General features: G+C 39.5%; 1 protein-coding gene and 1 long non-coding RNA gene across 6 annotated transcripts in view; both read right to left on the bottom strand.

Annotated features, from left to right (window-relative positions):
* unc5a (unc-5 netrin receptor A) overlaps nucleotides 1–18514 on the bottom strand; it is a 566462-nt gene that overhangs the window by 278237 nt on the left and 269711 nt on the right. The window lies entirely within an intron of this gene.
* LOC117520145 lies at nucleotides 1864–16990 on the bottom strand. The gene is made up of 3 exons (XR_004563547.1): nucleotides 16902–16990; nucleotides 5954–5962; nucleotides 1864–1874 (listed from the first exon to the last, which is right to left on the bottom strand). It is a non-coding gene; the product is annotated as an uncharacterized LOC117520145 (long non-coding RNA).

The following is an 18514-nucleotide window of genomic DNA, read 5'->3' as shown; positions in this document are numbered from 1 at the left end:
AGCAGAAAGGACATGAGGTTGTTGGCGTTGGACACGCAGATGTGGGTGTTCTATGAGTATTCATTGTGACTGCGTCGTTGTTCTGCGTGTGTTATGGCATTGACTCCACAACTGCAAAATAGTGAACACATCAACATCAAATGATGGTGCAACCTGACGGTGCGACATTCCACCAACAAACACAAAAGTCGTGCTTTTCCTTCCAGCTGGAAATCACTTTACACAAACCAGAATTAGAGACATGGTAATGCAAACCAGTACTTAATGTGGAACCCTTCCATGAGATTCATCAAATTACAAAAGGACTTGCCAATGAGGAATACAGTGAACCATGCACACTGCAAAGCAGTATTTTCTTGCAGCAAAAAGAAAAACTCATTGTCCATAAATCAATATACTGGGTGCCTTACCAAATATATTGTATTTTTAGTATTGCGCTGGAAGATTTGCTCAGTATATAGAGCAGATTTAATCACTAGTAGAGACTCTCCAATAAAGTTTTGGAGGCCACACTGCATAATTCAGCAACAACACTGGCTTGCATTTTAACTTACACATGAGCTGTCGTCTTTAATTAGTAATTTCATTGCATTGCAAATTAAGCGTGTACACGAACACGTTATATATTCTCTAACATCTCAAGAGATCAAGAGGTTTACTGGAAATACATAATTCAAACTGAAGACAGTCAAGATCAAGATACAATATAATTTGGAAAAGTTCTCTTTCAACATCAAATAATTTTTTTTTTCCTCAGAGAAAGCACATTATCCCGACGGAAAACTATTCATTTGAATAACAAAATTCTTTGCTTCTTTGCTTCAGTAAAAGCAATACTGTCTAGTAGCTTATACAACCCCTGGCAAAAATTATGGAATCACCGGCCTCAGAGGATGTTCATTCAGTTGTTTAATTTTGTAGAAAAAAAGCAGATCACAGACATGACACAAAACTAAAGTCATTTCAAATGGCAACTTTCTCTCTTTAAGAAACACTATAAGAAATCAAGAAAAAAAGATTGTGGCAGTCAGTAACGGTTACTTTTTTAGACCAAGCAGAGGAAAAAAATATGGAATCACTCAATTCTGAGGAAAAATTATGGAATCACCCTGTAAATTTTCATCCCCCAAATTAACACCTGCATCAAATCAGATCTGCTCATTGACATTGACCCTATGCCATGACATTGACCCTATGTGTCTTTTTGCAAGGAATGTTTTTGCAGTTTTTGCTCTATGGCAAGATGCATTATCATCTTGAAAAATGATTTCATCATCCCCAAACATCCTTTCAATTGTCCAAAATATCAACATAAACTTGTGCATTTATTGATGATGTAATGACAGCCATCTCCCCAGTGCCTTTACCTGACATGCAGTCCCATATCATCAATGACTGTGGAAATTTACATGTTCTCTTCAGGCAGTCATCTTTATAAATCTCATTGGAAAGGCACCAAACAAAGGTTCCAGCATCATCACCTTGCCCAATGCAGATTCGAGATTCATCACTGAATATGACTTTCATCCAGTCATCCACAGTCCACAATTGCTTTTCCTTAGCCCATTGTAACCTTGTTTTTTCTGTTTAGGTGTTAATGATGCCTTTCGTTTAGCTTTTCTGTATGTAAATCCCATTTCCTTTAGGCGGTTTCTTACAGTTCGGTCACAGACGTTGACTCCAGTTTCCTCCCATTCGTTCCTCATTTGTTTTGTTGTACATTTTTCAATTTTTGAGACATATTGCTTTAAGTTTTCTGTCTTGACGCTTTGATGTCTTCCTTGGTCTACCAGTATGTTTGCCTTTAACAACCTTCCCATGTTGTTTGTATATGGTCCAGAGTTTAGACACAGCTGACTGTGAACAACCAACATCTTTTGCAACATTGTGTGATGATTTACTCTCTTTTAACAGTTTGATAATCCTCTCCTTTGTTTCAATTGACATCTCTCGTGTTGGAGCCATGATTCATGTCAGTCCACTTGGTGCAACAGCTCTCCAAGGTGTGTTCTCTCCTTTTTAGATGCAGACTAACGAGCAGATCTGATATGATGCAGGTGTTAGTTTTGGGGATGAAAATTTACAGGGTGATTCCATAATTTTTTCCTCAGAATTGAGTGATTCCATATTTTTTTCCTCTGCTTGGTCTAAAAAAGTAACCGTTACTGACTGCCACAATCTTTTTTCTTGATTTCTTATAGTGTTTCTTAAAGCCAGAAAGTTGCCATTTGAAATGACTTTAGTTTTGTGTCATGTCTGTGATCTGCTTTTTTTCTACAAAATTAAACAACTGAATGAACATCCTCCGAGGCCGGTGATTCCATAATTTTTGCCAGGGGTTGTATGAAAAAGGATATTTGAAAAGGGCCAAAATACTTGGTTAGGGGGAGGGGGAAAACTCCTTAAGCTTAGATGGTTAGGCAGGTTTCAAAAACTGAGTGGCCATGTAGGGAAGAGACGAGCGAGGGAAGCTACCAAGACACCCATGACAACTCATGTTACACATTTCTGTGGCTGTGACTAAAAACACTGTGGGTGCACTCGTGCCGCACTTATCCAAAGTGAAGCATGAAAGAAGATGAGATTCGATAAGTCCCCCTGGATTGGACACCAGTCCATTGGACGTTACATCCCCAGTCAAGGCCGATACACATTTACAGCTGGTGGGCTGTGGAGCTACGCAGATTCAAGAATCAATATTATGCCCTGCTGAATGGCCAGACACCATTTTTGTGGCGTCCTGTGCCAGTGCGGCCGCTACATTTCATACTCATACTTTCATTAATAGCCCAATCAGGGCTTTATACACACGAGCCACTGCAGTGTGAGGCCCAGTGCCCCTATAGCGTTTTTATGGATAGATCTTTCCTCTCGCTCCGTTTCGTACACGCGGTGCATGCAGAACAAGTAGACAGTCAGCATGGCAGCTTCAGCACAGAACCACGGTGCACGTTTTGAAAGCACATAATGCTATTCATTGCTGTAAATATGCAAGTCTATTTTATTCACACACATCAACAGCGTGCACCAGTTTTGCTCTGTTTCATAAACCAAGTGCCGATGCTGCGACCACGCACTTAAAAACATGTCACTCTCCTTCGCTTCAAATACACACCAAGTTGATTTGTGATAGATGGCGCAAATTCTTACCAGCCAATCAGGTATTGCTTCCCACATAAATGAACACTTTCTTCTAGTCACTGTGTCTGTTTTCCATCCACTTTTGAAGATTGTTTTTTTTTTTTTTTTTACCTTTTTATAACACTGGTGAACAATTTTTTTTTTCTTGCATGGACTTTGAGAACTGATTTGTGGTCATTTTGGGGTGCTGAATCTGACTATGAGCACAGATTTCCTTCATCACATCACATTTTTGCAATCTGCATGTTCTGTATTGATGGATTTCACAAAAGTTGCTCATTCACTCATGAGTTTGATGCCACTAATTATAAACAAAAGCAGCTTCAAAAGCATAGTTTTTAAACCAGGTTCGTGAAATGTGAACAAGTGCTGTATTATATTTTATGGCGCAGAAGTGGTGTGCGAGACTGCAGCTTTTGCTTCAATGCTTGATACATGAAATATTTTTTCATATCCAGTGGTGGACACACTTCCGATAATCCGATAACAGATAATTATCGAAGATAATGTTTTCATTATCGGATTATCTTTTTAGATAAATTTAAAAACCATCATCGGACTAATTATCTTCCGATGAATTACCGTCCGATAACTTTTAGACCGATAACGTACTAAACTAAGCTGAACAGTGAAAAACATTTTTAAAACTGTTAAAGCTGTTGAGACCTATTTGTTAAAAGTTTCCTAATAGGCATGTTGTTCTACCCTCTGCAATCAGAAACCACTCTATCATCTGTAAGCAAAGGAGAACTGGTGACCAAAAAAAAAAAAAGTCATTTCCTTTAACACCATACTAATATAATCGCAATGTCACCAAGTCAACCAGAGGCATACATATTAACTTATGGTTCAAATTTTAACCACTCATTTTAGACAAGTTATTTAAAATTATTGTCATGTCTGAAGTTTATAAAGTGAAAATATCATATATGTTTTCATTTTAAAGTAATGTGCTAATTTTTAAGGTTTTGTGAGCACATGCTGTGCCAGGCAGCAATGCATTATGGGTAGCATAAGGTAATCTCAGACGTTCACGACAGGACAAATGCATTTCAGACACTCTATTCAGGGTCCACAGATAACAGCATTAAACTCTAGTGCCTAAAACTCTCGTGAATATATTCTCTGGGTTTATACACGTTAGTGTATTTGCGTTTGTTAAATTCCACGCATCTTAAATGTAGCAGACACGGATTATCTGGAATTTTGTTTGACATTTTTTCAAGGCCGCTACTGCCATCTACTGGCCAGGAGTGTTCCTGGCAGTATTAAACGTCTGGGTACATGGCTGCTCTCAAAGTGTTGGTACTGTCCATTGTCCAGGCGCTTTTTGTGTGCATATATGTTAACTTTGTATTCTAAAACTACGGTTAGAAGTAATTCCGACTCCTTATCGGTCCACACGAACGAGGCTGGCGCCATGTTTTTAGTTTTTGTGGAAGTGACGACAAGAGAATAAGGCTCCTGATTGGATAGAATTTTAATCAGTACCGCCACCCAAAGGTTTGGCAGACTAATTACAACACATTTATATGGTTCGATGTGGATGGATTTTTTTTTTAAACGACGTAGTGTGGATGAAGTTTTTTCCCCAAACTGAAAGGGTAAGATATTCGGTTTTACAAATACCCGACAACGTGTGTACATGGCCTTATATCTGTGAAAGGCACTATATAAATAAATTTACTTACTTACTTACTAATATTGAGTGCACGTTTTACAACATCATAAAAGTTTTAAGTTTTTTTTTACAAATAAAAATGGAATATTTTACAAAAGCACATTTATCTTTAAACCAACACACGACACACGTCACATTAACGTGTTGGTTTACATAATGGATTACTGAACCAATCACTGTTTAGCACTTTTACCCAGAATGCTTTGCGGTCTGTGTTTGTTACAAAACCTCAGAATTAGTGCCTTATTCAACATTAAAAGATATATGTTATATTTTAACTTTGTACAAATGACAGAATTGACATTAATGGAGTTATTTTATCAGTATTTTCAAAAAACCATAAGTTAGTATGACTTTATTTTTCAAGACCTCCGTCTGACCGGAGTGTTGAAATTGCTAGGGAGTTGGCCTTATGGCTGCTCTCGGGGTGCCTCTGTGGTGGGAGCCTTGTTGTAAACAAGAGCTTCCAGCAGGGGCAGAATGTTGAAAGAAAAATAATTATGATTAGTAAAGAGTTGATTTTGTGGGTGCTCTCAGGATTTGTTTGTGCTGCTTCCTGCAGGGGGCAGCATGGTCAAACGTTCTTGCTTATTCTTTAGATCTTTTACCGCTTTTGATGCTTTCAAAATCGAGAGTGTTAAAAATCAATTTCAGCTCTTTAGTAACTGCAAATGTCCTATAGACAACCCCGGAATTTAACGGTTATCGATTATCTGTAACTTCTGATACATTTTTGGGTGGTTTATCTTTATCAAAGATAACTTTTCAGTTATCTTATTATCTGTTATCGAAGTTAATTTTTGGGTTATCTGTGCCCACCACTGTTCATATCTCAAAAACGTGATGTGATTGGTAAAAAACTAAGACCAGATTCGGATTGAGCACCCCCAAATTACCCAAAATCTGTTGAAAAAAACTCCATGCAAGAAAAATCATGTTGGCCAATAATAGTGTAAGTGTAATAAATGTATTTTTAAAAACTAAAACAGAATATTACTCTGAGTGCCCTAATTTTACTACTACAATGACGCATTAAGTGAAACTGAAAAATCAGTTGTAATATTTTTCACACTAAAATAAGAAAAATCTCTAAATGTGACATTGAAATATGCAATGAAATGTGCAGAAAACATGAAAAACCTTTCTGTCATACTGTCAGGTACTGGAAAATGTGTATTTTATGGACCAGTACCATATGGGTCAGATTTGGAACTACTACGCTGCACAGCTTGAAAAGCCACAGAAAGTCATTCATAAAGAATTGTAAAAATGATGTTATTTTGGGCTAGTAAAGCTTGTGCAGACACAAGGAAAAAATGTATTGACTGTATTCATTTAGAGGGCAAATAAAAATGTCTTTGTGTAGTAAAACAGTTGAATGTAAATGTCCCAGCTTCTTTAAATCTGTACCTGTTTGGCAGGGTTATGCATCATGTTTTCCAAGGAGCTATGGAGATTTAAACACATTTTGACTTAATAACTACACACAATCCTCAAAGGAGCTGAAGACATCCTGAGCTGTCAGGAGGGGCAGACGCACTCAGAGTCTTTGCCATCCCAGGCACGAACATGCTTGAGGATTTGTCGTCCCCTTACGCTTAGCCGGAAATGAGGTTATCCAAAAGCAAGCTGATTACAGGACTCAGTGCGGGCACGGAAAGGAAAAGAGACGAAGAGGGGAAGAAGGTGTTCTTAAATCTTTGAAATGGATGTTAGAAATAATAGGAGGAAGGAAAAGACAAGAGACAATTTAGATTACTAAATTAATCCTTCATTTATGCTCACAGCTAAAATGGGAGGTTTTCTCAGTGTATTCTGCAACTGCAGACCAACACTGGAACTGAAGAAAGTGCAGAAGATAACCATAATGACTGAGAAACCTGAAATAAAATCATGTTGGTATCACTGGTAATCACCACTGTTTACAAGGAAAACCCTATAAAACTGCAATTTGCAACTCCCAGCTGCAATAAAGTCAACACGCCTTTTCTAATATTGTAAACCTTACTCAGAGAGTTTTGTGATTAAATTCAACTTTCTAATGCTAGCCTTGGAGAATACAATAATATAAATGCTGTCAGTAAAAATACACCAACATTTTAGAAAACATCCTCCCTCCTCATTTACAGAACCACCTCAAGCTACAACTCAGTTATTTCAACTAGAAACTATACCAATTATTAGAATCTGCTGAGTTGTCGTTCTAAAAAAAGGTAGAAATAGAAAACGCACACCTACAAAATTGTGTCCAAGCAAAAGTCCAGAATTCAAAGGCACTTATATTTACTTCTGAGGAACATCTAGCAACAGCCTAAGGATGTATCATGTATGTAATGTAATATTATGTACATAATACAATACTGAAAAGGTTAGAATGTCTTGATGCCGCACTCTAAAATAAGATTTATCCATTTTTCTCATATACTTGTCTTTTATTAAACTACACAGTTTCATTTGACATTTTCAGTTTTCCAACTGGTCTATAAAAACCACACCAGTCCAAACTAATGCCAAGACTGTCTATCAGAGGCAGCCGTCTTCAGTAGGAGGTGAATAGCTTGGCCAATTGATGTTAACATGAAAGACAATTTGTCAAACACTGAGCATTAACCTATAAAACACACATTGATTTAATGTAATTATTATTACCTATTAAATGCAATCACTAAATGTTAAATCAACATCAAGGCCGTAACCTGATGTTACAGCTAAAGTACAGGTATGTGTTGATGGCTTCCCTTCATACATGTTTCACTGATCTTAAAAAGTCTCGTAAGGTTTCTCATGTTCTTTTCTTGTTACCGTATTTCTTTGATTAAAAGCCAGGGCGTTTATTTTTTCAAACCGTGTGCAGACCCGGCGCCTAAACGAGGCAGGCGATTATTCAGGGCCGGCAAATATTAACAAAATGCTAATTGCTCACACATATCCCTGGGTGTGGTGAACCAAAGACAGCCGCTTTGCATCTGTCATGTAGCATCTAGTTAGACATTCTCAATATCTTATAATGGGATCGTAAGAAATCAATGCAGTGCTAAATCAAATCCATACCAGTGCGCCACCTACCATCGTTCCTCTGCAAATGACACTGTGGCATGCCATTTCATCTTAGGATTTTAAGGCAACACTCTGCAGCGGTCTTAGAAAAAAATTAATTCTAAACTGTACCTACCTTGCTGTTTTGTTTTGGCAAATGCAACAGCTTGCAGCTTTGTCTCAATGGTACTTCCTTTCTCTAACATCACTACGAGAAGGAGCTGCTCCCTCAGGAGTCAAATTACCAGTATATTGAACATCAGCACATACGCTGGAGCAGGAGGCAAATTTGGTCGATTTGCGCATAAAGTGCACATGAAGCAGGAATCATGCGCAAAACGTGTAAAATCGCAGCTGCCTTGTACACCTGTTGCTACAACTATTTGCGCACACCAGCGGCTGAAAGACAGAGTGTGCGCTGTGCAAGGCCATCGAACCCTCTCGTGGCAGGTGTAAGCCAAATTCCAGGTGACACGCACGAACATCGAACACCGCTCGTTTGGCACTTTGAAAATGGGTGGCCATTCGCACTATTAACACGACAACAGTCAGCAGACAATCACTATTGTGCTGGCAGTGAAATGTGTCTAAGTGCCCCATGAGTGTGGCTTTGGTCTATGCGCTAAACTGACAGGAGGTGTGGCCGCCAACAGAAGCGGCTGTGGAGATCTGTCGTTCTGGACATCCCAGCTGGACAACACCTACTGTGTTTGGATGGACATGGACAAACAACTGCCCACTGTGCACACGCTGCAGCCCATTGACAGGCTGCCCCCATGTTGAAACGGACCGTCAGATCATAACACGCAGTAGGCAATCTGACTGTCACGTCACCCATGTAAGCTCTGTTCCACATGACGCGGTTTCAGTCCTGCAGCACGCCATCCACAAGACATGCGTGTTGGGCAGGACACGCGAGCAGGCTGGCTGGACACATGCCAGCAGATGTTGACATGATGAGATGAGCGAACTGCTTCTCATTCATGTCATTTCATGATTATACGTCTGACCATGGGTCATCTACAGAGGAACAGACAAATCATATTTGTATTGCCCGCTTGATAAGAGGGATTCAATATAATGCAATGTTTTTATATGGTGTGTGTGATTTTATTTATTTATTTTTTAAATACGTCCATGTCCTTCCTGATACCAGACAGTTTCCTGCAGCTTTCACAGGCCAGCAATGGTAGCTCAGTGGTAAAGTTTCTGACTGGGAACCTGAGATTTTGGAAAGCACAGGTTCGAATCCCACGGGTGACATTATTTTTATTTTTTTATTTTCATAGCAGCTACGTGATGTGGTTACTAGGGCTGAAAGATTAATCGAGTAATTCGAACAATTCGATTACAAAAAATGTTTGAGGCAAAGAAGCTTCGTTTAAAGCTGTAGTGCAGATTCCAGGCCTGTAGGTGGCACTGTAACGCTCCCACAAAAAACGAGAAGAAGACCGTAGAGCATGCCCATAACTAATGTAAGTGCTAATCAATGTAGCAGGCAATGCTACAAGTTTACAAAGCCACATGCTGAGTAAAATAAAGCCTTTTAAGAGAAAGGGTCTGTGCTGATTGTCTGAAATGGAGTTATGCATTTAAAGTGAAGAAGTGTGTTTATATATATATATATATATATATATTTTTTTTTTAAACGTGGTTTGCTCCACTGGCTGCTCTCCAGCAAAAGGAAGCGCACTTTAATCATGTTTAACTATTAAAAAAAAAAAATGCTTTTTTCAGATTTGATAAGAGGTTTTATCAACAGGCTGTAGAGTTAATTTATCAGTGCAGCTGTTGTGGAAATGTTGCAATCCACAGCCGTTTTTTCAAAGGCTTTGTTATTCGCCACGTATCCACAGAAAACAAGGAATTTGACTTTGGTTTGAGCTGCTCTGTACGGCATGTAGAAATATACACTAAACACTGAATAAATCACAGCAATAAAAAGTGCAAATGAAATGTGCAATAATAAAAAAAAAAAAAGAATGTCTTGTCCGCAGAATGAAGATTTCACAGAGCGCCTGGACTTATGGTTTGGCAAAGCTCCAAAACGCTTAATAATGTGAAAAAATAAATAATTACCTGGGAAAACAGAGAGAGGGAACATCCTAAACTTAAAAATCTGCATGATGGCAAAGCGACACTGTGCCATTGCTTAGGGAGAGCCCTGCAACTACTGATATTGTTTAAAAATACAAAAGTACTTTTTTATCCGATTACTCGATTAATCGATAAAATAAAAATTAATCGATAGAATAATCGATAGAATACTCAATTCCAAAAATATTCGATAGCTGCAGCCCTAGTGGTTACGCATTGCATTGCTGCTCGCACTGTGTTCCCGCGTGCACGAACCGTCGCACCAGCACCGTGCACGCCTGCCCATCGGCGCAATGTTTCGTGGTGTGCTCATATGAGCTCTACCGCCGTGAGTCACCCTGAGTTGTACATATTCGCAATATGTGTGAAGGGGCCCAAATGAAGAGTATGGTAGAGAGGTGAAAAAGAGAGTGCAGGTAGAGTGGAGTGGGTGGAGAAAGGTAGCAGGAGTGATCTGTGACCGAAGAATATCTGCAAGTGCTGGAGAAACACACACAGCGGCTGGTGTTCCAAAGCAGCCCAGTCTCACGTTTTTTTTTTTTTTTTTTGTGCTCCCATCCCGAAATGAGTCAAATTTTCATGACTTTCTTTTTTAACTCACTATTACTAACTCTACTCCTACCATAGCCTTAACCATAACCTAATCCTACTCCTTCCCCCCCACCCTAACCATAACGCCCCCCCGCACGCTTTACTTAATTTTGTGCAGCCATCATGGAATGAATTAGAATGAATTCATGCTGCCGTGATGAAAATGAGCCACTTTTGTCAATTGGTAAGTAAAAATATAATTATTAGTTGTATTTATAGAGCTCCTGGCTCAAAAATGGAAGAATTTCAAAATTGGATTGAGAAATATTTTTCACAGATGGGTAATAAGCAAGGATTTGTCTGTGGAGATATAAATATTGATCTTTTAAATCCGCATCAACATAAAGTGACAGATGATTTCATTAATACCTTGTACAACTTAAATTTATATCCAAAAACGACTAGGCCTTCAAGAATAACTTCTCAGTCAGCTACCCTTATTGATAATATACTTACAAATGATACAGATACCAAAACAATTAAGTGGTTTATTGATCAATGATATCAGTGACTATCACGAACCAATAGATTAATGTACGAGGTCTGTTAGAAAAGTATCGGATCTTTTTACTTTTTGAAAAAACCTGATGGATTTGAATCACGTGTGCTTGCATCAGCCAACCTTTAACATTCGTGCGCATGCGTGAATTTTTTCACGCCTGTCAATTGCGTCATTTGCTGGCAAGCAGCCTTTGTGTGAGGACGTGTGTAGTGCTCTCATCGGATTTTCATTGGAAGGAAAAAGATGGAACAACTGGAGCAGCACCGCATCAAATTTTGCCAGAAACTGGGCAACAACCACGTGGAAACCATTCAGAAGATTCACACGGCTTTTGGTGACTTTTCAGTCGTGTGACTATCCGAGAAATTGTGGAAGAGGTGGGCATGTCACAGCATGTCCTGTGAGACTTCAACACAAAGGTGCCTTTGCTCCGCCGTTAGCAGCTTCGGCACGAATTTCACCGCCACTCTTTTCACCGCCACTCTTTTCATGGCCAAATCTTCTGTCACAGTGGAATGTGCCGAAAAAGTGCTGATGTCCACCTCTTCCACAATTTCTTGGATAGTCACACGACGGCCCCGCATCACCACAGTGTTCACTTTGGAATGACCTGGTCATTTCACCATGTTGATGGCCGACCGGAGCGTGGCTCGCTCTCCACCATTGTGCAGACGTCTTTAAACCGGTTGTACCGCTCCTTAATCTGTGTGATGCCCATAGCATCGACACCAAAAGCCATCTGAATCTTCCGAATGGTTTCCACGTGGTTGTCGCCCAGTTTCTGGCAAAATTTGATGCGGCGCTGCTCCAGTCGTTCCGCCATTTTCCTTGCAATGAAAATCCAACGAGAGCACTACACACGTCCTCACAAAGGCTGCTTGCCAGCAAATGACGCAATCGATAGGTTTGAAAAAATTCACGCATGCGCACGAAGGTTCAAGGTTTGCTCATGCAAGCACACGTGATTCAAATCCATCAGGTTTTTGCAAAAAATAAAAAGGTCCGATACTTTTCTAACAGACCTCGTATATTTCGTGCTGCTGAATCACGACTTGCAGTGAGACCAGGTTGTCCGAAGAGGTCTCCCATCCATGTACTAACCAGGAGTGACTCTGTTTAGCATCTGAGATCTGACAGAATCAAGCTTACACAGAACGTCTGCAGCTCCAAAGCACAAAATATTTTTTTTTAAATCCAATTTTCTGCAAACCATAACTTGGCAAATATGCAATTGTAGGCCAACCACTTTAGAAGTCTAACAGTGTTGAACAACTGTGCAAATTTCAAACAGGTAGCATGAACACTTTCAAAATGACCAATGGAAGTAAAGCTTCCATATCTCAGAAAGTAAAGAAGATACAAGCCATTTGGCATAGCAGATGTTGAGTATGGATGGGGAGCTCGAAGGAGAGCCGCTGCTCCGTCACATTGAAAGGAGCCAGCAGAGGTGGTTCGGGCATCTGGTAAGGATGCCTCCTGGGCGCCTTCCTAGGGAGGTGTTCCAGGTACGTCCATCTGGGAGGAGACCCCGGGGAAGACCCAGGACTAGGTGGAGAGATTCTATCTCCACACTGGCCTGGGAACGCCTCAGGATCCCCCAGTCAGAGGTGGTCAAAGTGGTCCAAGAAAGGGAAGTCTGGGATCCCCTGCTGGAGCTGTTGCCCATGCGACCCGATCCCGGACAAGCGGCTGAAGATAATTGAGTGAGATGTTGAGTACAATTAAATGAATTATGTGAATATGTAACATATCAAAAATGGTCAGTTGGGAAAACTGTCTGAAATCTGTGAATATGGCATGGAATGCTGCATGTATAGAAATAGCAGTAAGCATGGACACAAGATAAGAATTAGAGTGTGACTTTAGAGTTTTAACGTTTTCCAGGATAAAAAAAAAAAGACATACTGTAGGATACTTCCATCATCAAAAGAGTTGATTATCTGTTGATCAACTAAATGACTAATCAACAGTAATTATAATGCATACTACCACCAACATCCAAAACACCATAGATGTTTGTAAAAATATGTATTTAAGAATAGCTTGAAAATTTCTGGTCACAGAGAACCCATGCAAATATGGGGACAACATGCAAATGACACAGAAGGACCAGCAAACCTGGGTCCGTCTCGCTGTGAGACCACAGTGCTAACAACTAAGCCACAATGTTGCCCACAATGCAAACAACCAAACAATAAATACATCAAAAATTACAACAATAAAAAGAAGAGGAAAAAACTTGCAATATTTTGGCTCAGCTTCTCTGAGCAAATGTGGGTCAAAGATTAATGGTTACTATTCTGGGCCACATGCAACCTTCCCTCAATTTTTTTGTTAAATATTGGCAAATTTGTTTTTGAGGAATCCTGCTGACAACCGAACGTAAGCAAGGAAGGACATCCTCCTTGGCCAAGATAAAAAACAAAACAAAACAAAAAATAATAATAAAAACAGAAGAAGTTTTAATGTGTTGAAATGACAAACGAACAGAGACGGTGTGACTTTTGGCTCTTGCTGCAGCTCGATCTGAGTTATTCAGTTTGATCTAAGGAGGCTTTTGACACAAACCATTCTAAGCTTGAGGCCCCCTGTGGCACTTGTCAACCATGGTAACCAGCTGATTCCTTTCTCTTCCGCTTCCTTATCTCAGCTGTTACCCTCAATATAGTGGGAACGAAGCAGGGAAGACGTGTCCTTTCTAATGACTGTAGAATGACATCGCATGGAAGCTTTTCTTCATTAGATTGTGAATTACAATACAACATGTTGACATGATCCATAACAAGTTTGACACAAAGCATTGCCTCCTAAAGCCCCTTTCACACAGGCGCAAACGTAGAGTTGCATTGTGTTGCGTTTAGAGTACGCCAGAAATGTGCACATACTTTTTCAGTTCACTCCTGCCGGCTGTACAGAAAACCACTGCGCTTGGAAAACACTGCTGTCTCGTCACGGCTCGTAACATCAGATCACAAAGTTCAGAGTCCGTCCACTGATCACATGTTTAATTTCTTGTGTCTGCCTCACGTACCCCTCCACTTACTGCTGCGTTAGGGAGCAAAAAGTCGGCACTGAGATGCGTAACTCAGCGTAGTAGGTATGCCACAATGCACAACTCTACATTTAAAAAATAAGATGAAATGAAATAAAAAAAATACTTCCAGATAACAACACAACTAAATTTTAGGGCCCCTTCACACATAGTGTGAATTTGGTCGAATTACAGCGAAACAGGGCGAAACAGTTTGAATTAGCGCACCACAAAACATTGCACCGATGGGCAGGCGCAGTGCTGATGTGGAGGAAAATAAAATAACAACCAGCTGTATAAATAGTGAATATCACTGGGTTGATATAAATAATACATAAAAGGGGACGCTCTGATTACCAGACAGAAACTTTACCACTGCACCACAATCACTGTCTCATAACAGGAGCGTGAAATGGTTAAAATCAACAAGCTAAGAAAAAGAAAAAAGCGCTGTGATAACTGACCAAACAGCGTTTGGTATGGTGTATTTCTGCTGATATGTGACTGAAAGTGGCGTATGTGAGGACAGCAAGCATACCCACGCACGTGTCTGTCAAAACATGGTGCAGTGACAGTGATTGTCTGCTGACTGTTTTTGTGATGATAGTATGAATGGCCGCACATTTTCTAAGTGCCAAACAAGCGGTGTTAGATGTTCGTGTGTGCCAGCTGGAAACTGGCCGACACCTGCCACAAGAGGGTTTGATGGGCTCGCATAGCGCACACTTTGTCTTTCAGCTGCTGGTGTGCACAAATAATTGTAGCAACAGGTGTATGAGGAGTTCGAGGCAGCTATGAATTTACATGGTTTGCATATGATTCCTGCTTCATGTGCACTTTGACCAAATTCGCACTGTGTGTGAAGGGGCCCTTAATAATGTACGCATACAGGAAAACATACTTCAGTGCAGAAGGAATGTGCCATTTGTTGAGGTTGTGATGACAAAAGTCACATAAACTAGTTTTAACAATGTTGTTACTCACTTAATGAGCCATGCATAAATACTTGAAGCTACTCCTTTTTTTCCAAATCTTCCATACTTTTGCACTGAAATCCAAATAAAGCCTATATAATCCAAGACTATGGCGAGAATAATGGATGTCGCAAGCTGCACATTGTCTGTGAAGTCAAAGTGGAGGCAGCATGATCAAAAGACAAATGCCTTTAACAAAAATGTCACATTGTTCACAAGTGGCAAGGTCTCAGATCCAGAGGCTCTGGACCTGAAAGAAAAATATAACTAGGAAATATGTAGATAAGTGTCAACCTGTCTCGAAATGAAAAACAGAAAATGGTTATCTGATGTGACATTCCCTCAAAAGCAAAACTGCAGCACATCTTAACTCTGTGTGCGTGTGCGGTATCAGTGGAAGGCAAAGGCAGTGAGCAGTCGGAGAAACTCAATTCAACCTGAACAGCTTTTTGATTATTCTCTCCATTTTTATTTATTTTTTGTTGATTTTTTTAAAGCTCCCTCCAGACATCACAACTAAAAGCAAAGACACCCCGACATCCTCGATTTAGCAAAGCATGAATACAAATCAGTTTGAAAGTAGCAAATCTTTCATTACTCACAAAAACACCTCCGCAGTTTCAGCTTATATCTACCTCCAGAAATGAATTGGAGTTTCTTAGCCACTTTAAGTCAGCACAATAACATATGTGAAGCACTAATATGGATACAGTGAGAATGAAATTAAGCTGTGAGCACGTGACAGAAGACGCACGATATATTTACATCGGTGGATATGAACAGCAGCACTCAACAAGCTCAGGCTTTACACTTCTATATTCTACATTCTATATTTAAGAATGACTCGTGCTCATTTGCATTTGTCATTAGCAGGGATTACATTTTTTAAGGCCAAATCATAAGGTGTTCGCCATCTCCTTTTTATAGACACTAATTTTTCCATCATGTCCTAGGATGTAAGGTAAAACAAGGTGGAGACAGCTAAGAAAACAATCAGAAACAACAGAAATCTTTTAAAATACAAAAGATTAAATACAAATTGTATTTCTTTTTACTGGTCAAAAAGAATGAGCAGAAATTTTAAAAATGGTTTGATTTTCTCTTCATATTTAGAATAGGCTAATAATAAATAAAATCACTGGCAAACAGAAAAAAACAAAAATGACCCGTTTTCACTTATTCCAGACATGTAAGTAGCGTGAGGACAAAAAAAAATCTGAAACCATTGGATTGCAAGTGTCAACGCTGTGGAGGGTGTGGAAGGGTACCAAATGGTGCATTAAGCACAATTTTAAGGATGAATAGAGCAAAAAGTCCGTATTTGCTCCTGAAAAGTTTTTGTATTTTACATATTTTCCCAAAGTGAGGGTCGTGGCAGCAGGAAAAAAACTGTACGCATTTCCATTACAATAACTTTCCATTCATGAGATACAAGTCACCCCTCAGCGAGGACACAATTATGCAGAATTTGAAACTGCACCACAACGCACGGTAAACTGATTGAACAATATTCAATTAAACTTATTTGACCTCATATTCAGAAGTAGAATACATCTGTCATTCACAGCTGTGTAGATTCCATACACTGAGGTTCTAGATGATATGAGGCAAAATAATAAATTTTAAAACTGCATGGCAGTGCTGCTTTATCATGTATCAGTGACAATGAAACAGCTTAGGTTGAACTAAGCTTTTATTGAGCCAATATGACACCTGAACCACTTGGATCAGAATTTAACTTAATTTATTTCATTTTCATTTTAAGTAGTTCAGCCATTTCCAGGTTGCTCACAGTAAGATCAGGTCGCATTAATCGAGTGGTTGAATGGCTTTTTAACCACAGTCAACACATGATCCATCTTTCAGCAAATACCCAGAATCAACGGGAAAACCAACACTTCATGAACACAAGAAAGTCTGGAAATAATATTTTTTTCAAAAATCAATGACCATTCATAGCCTTCTGTGCAGCGAGAAACATCACTGAAAGTTGTTTTGCTGACTGCACAGACTTTTGGGCAACTTTGTGTTTTACTGTTTTGGCGTGGTCACAAAGGCACCGTTTTCCACATGAAGCGTACTACAAATGGTCATGACACCAGAAGCATTCAGCTCACAGAGTCACAGAGTCAGAGAAATAATCTATGAGCTTGTCCTTTTCCTCCAGTCACGACTATTGAAACATGTTTTTGATTATATCAGTCAGTGTAATATTATCATGTCTTTACTTTGTGAACAAGATCAAAATCTTACTTTTGTTGAAAATGCCGGTGTTCTAACATTTTATCCTGACACTCAAACAGTCTGAAAAGGCCGTAGTAATACCTACAACTTAAGGCAATTTAAGATACAGTAAATACGATGCAAATGTCTTGCTTCGTTATTTTGTTATATTTCATGTCATCTGATGTTACGCATAAGTCATAAATAATGTTTGATAGGTTAATAACATATTAACACTGGATGAACATAACATGACCCCCCCCCCCCCACTCTCCTCCTCTCACCCCTCCTCCCGCCCCCGCTTCTCCTTGCAGCAGCAGTTGATTTAAACCACGCCTCCAACACATGGAACACAGAAGGAAACATCCTTTAATCTGCAAAATAAACCTTTAATTTCTAAATGCAACAACAGTTACAGACACTGGAGGATTTATTCTTTTAATCACTGATCTGCTATTCAGACTTTTTCTCTTTGTTCAACTTATTTTACCTACCAAATCATGAGCAGCCATTTAAAGTGTAGGTGACACATAATGCTATGTTTTCATGAATATTTAAGACTAAAATTAAACAACAGTTTGAAATTTATCCTTTCCTGGTGCGCAGTTCTTGAAGAGATAAATATTCAGATTTTGAACTGCGCGCCACTACAAAACCAGGAACTTCCCGGCGTGACATTGGACAAGAAGAAGGAGGAAGTGGCGCCAGCTCTGGAACCATTATCTTAAATGTCCCATTAACTTATGGATTTTTACAGGCTACTGACAGCCCTGTGGTTCAGGTCGGAGCTGCACCATGTTTTCGGGGTCAGAATGGTTACTTTTCGCCAGCAGAATGGCAGGTGGAACATTTACATTGAAGAGCACGCACTTACATGGAGTCCCTGGCTTCTCCACTCAACACTGAGACAAAACTGAGGATCTTCAGATTATTTTATTGTTTTCTGGATCATGGGATAATGTCGTCGGTTGCAGATTGAGATGTTATGAGCAGATGAGGCTGTGACAGTCTTTTTCCTGCAGCGCAAAGCAGCTCATTAACAACACAGACTGGATAGATCAGCCGCAATAACGGATTACAGCTGGTGCTGGAACCTAGCACCAAAGTCCTGTGTGTCAAATGGAGTTTTCTTCAACCAGAACAAAAGGAATTATTTTTCAAGTTTAAAGATGATCTCACTGAAACGCACAGGTAAGACTATATATTTACTTCTTGTGTGAATGGTTTTAATATTTAGT

This window comes from Thalassophryne amazonica, chromosome 11, assembly GCF_902500255.1.
Source record: "Thalassophryne amazonica chromosome 11, fThaAma1.1, whole genome shotgun sequence".
Taxonomy (NCBI): Eukaryota; Metazoa; Chordata; class Actinopteri; order Batrachoidiformes; family Batrachoididae; genus Thalassophryne; species Thalassophryne amazonica.
The sequence above is the reverse complement of the archived record's forward strand: the minus strand, read 5'-3'. Positions and strand labels throughout refer to the sequence as shown.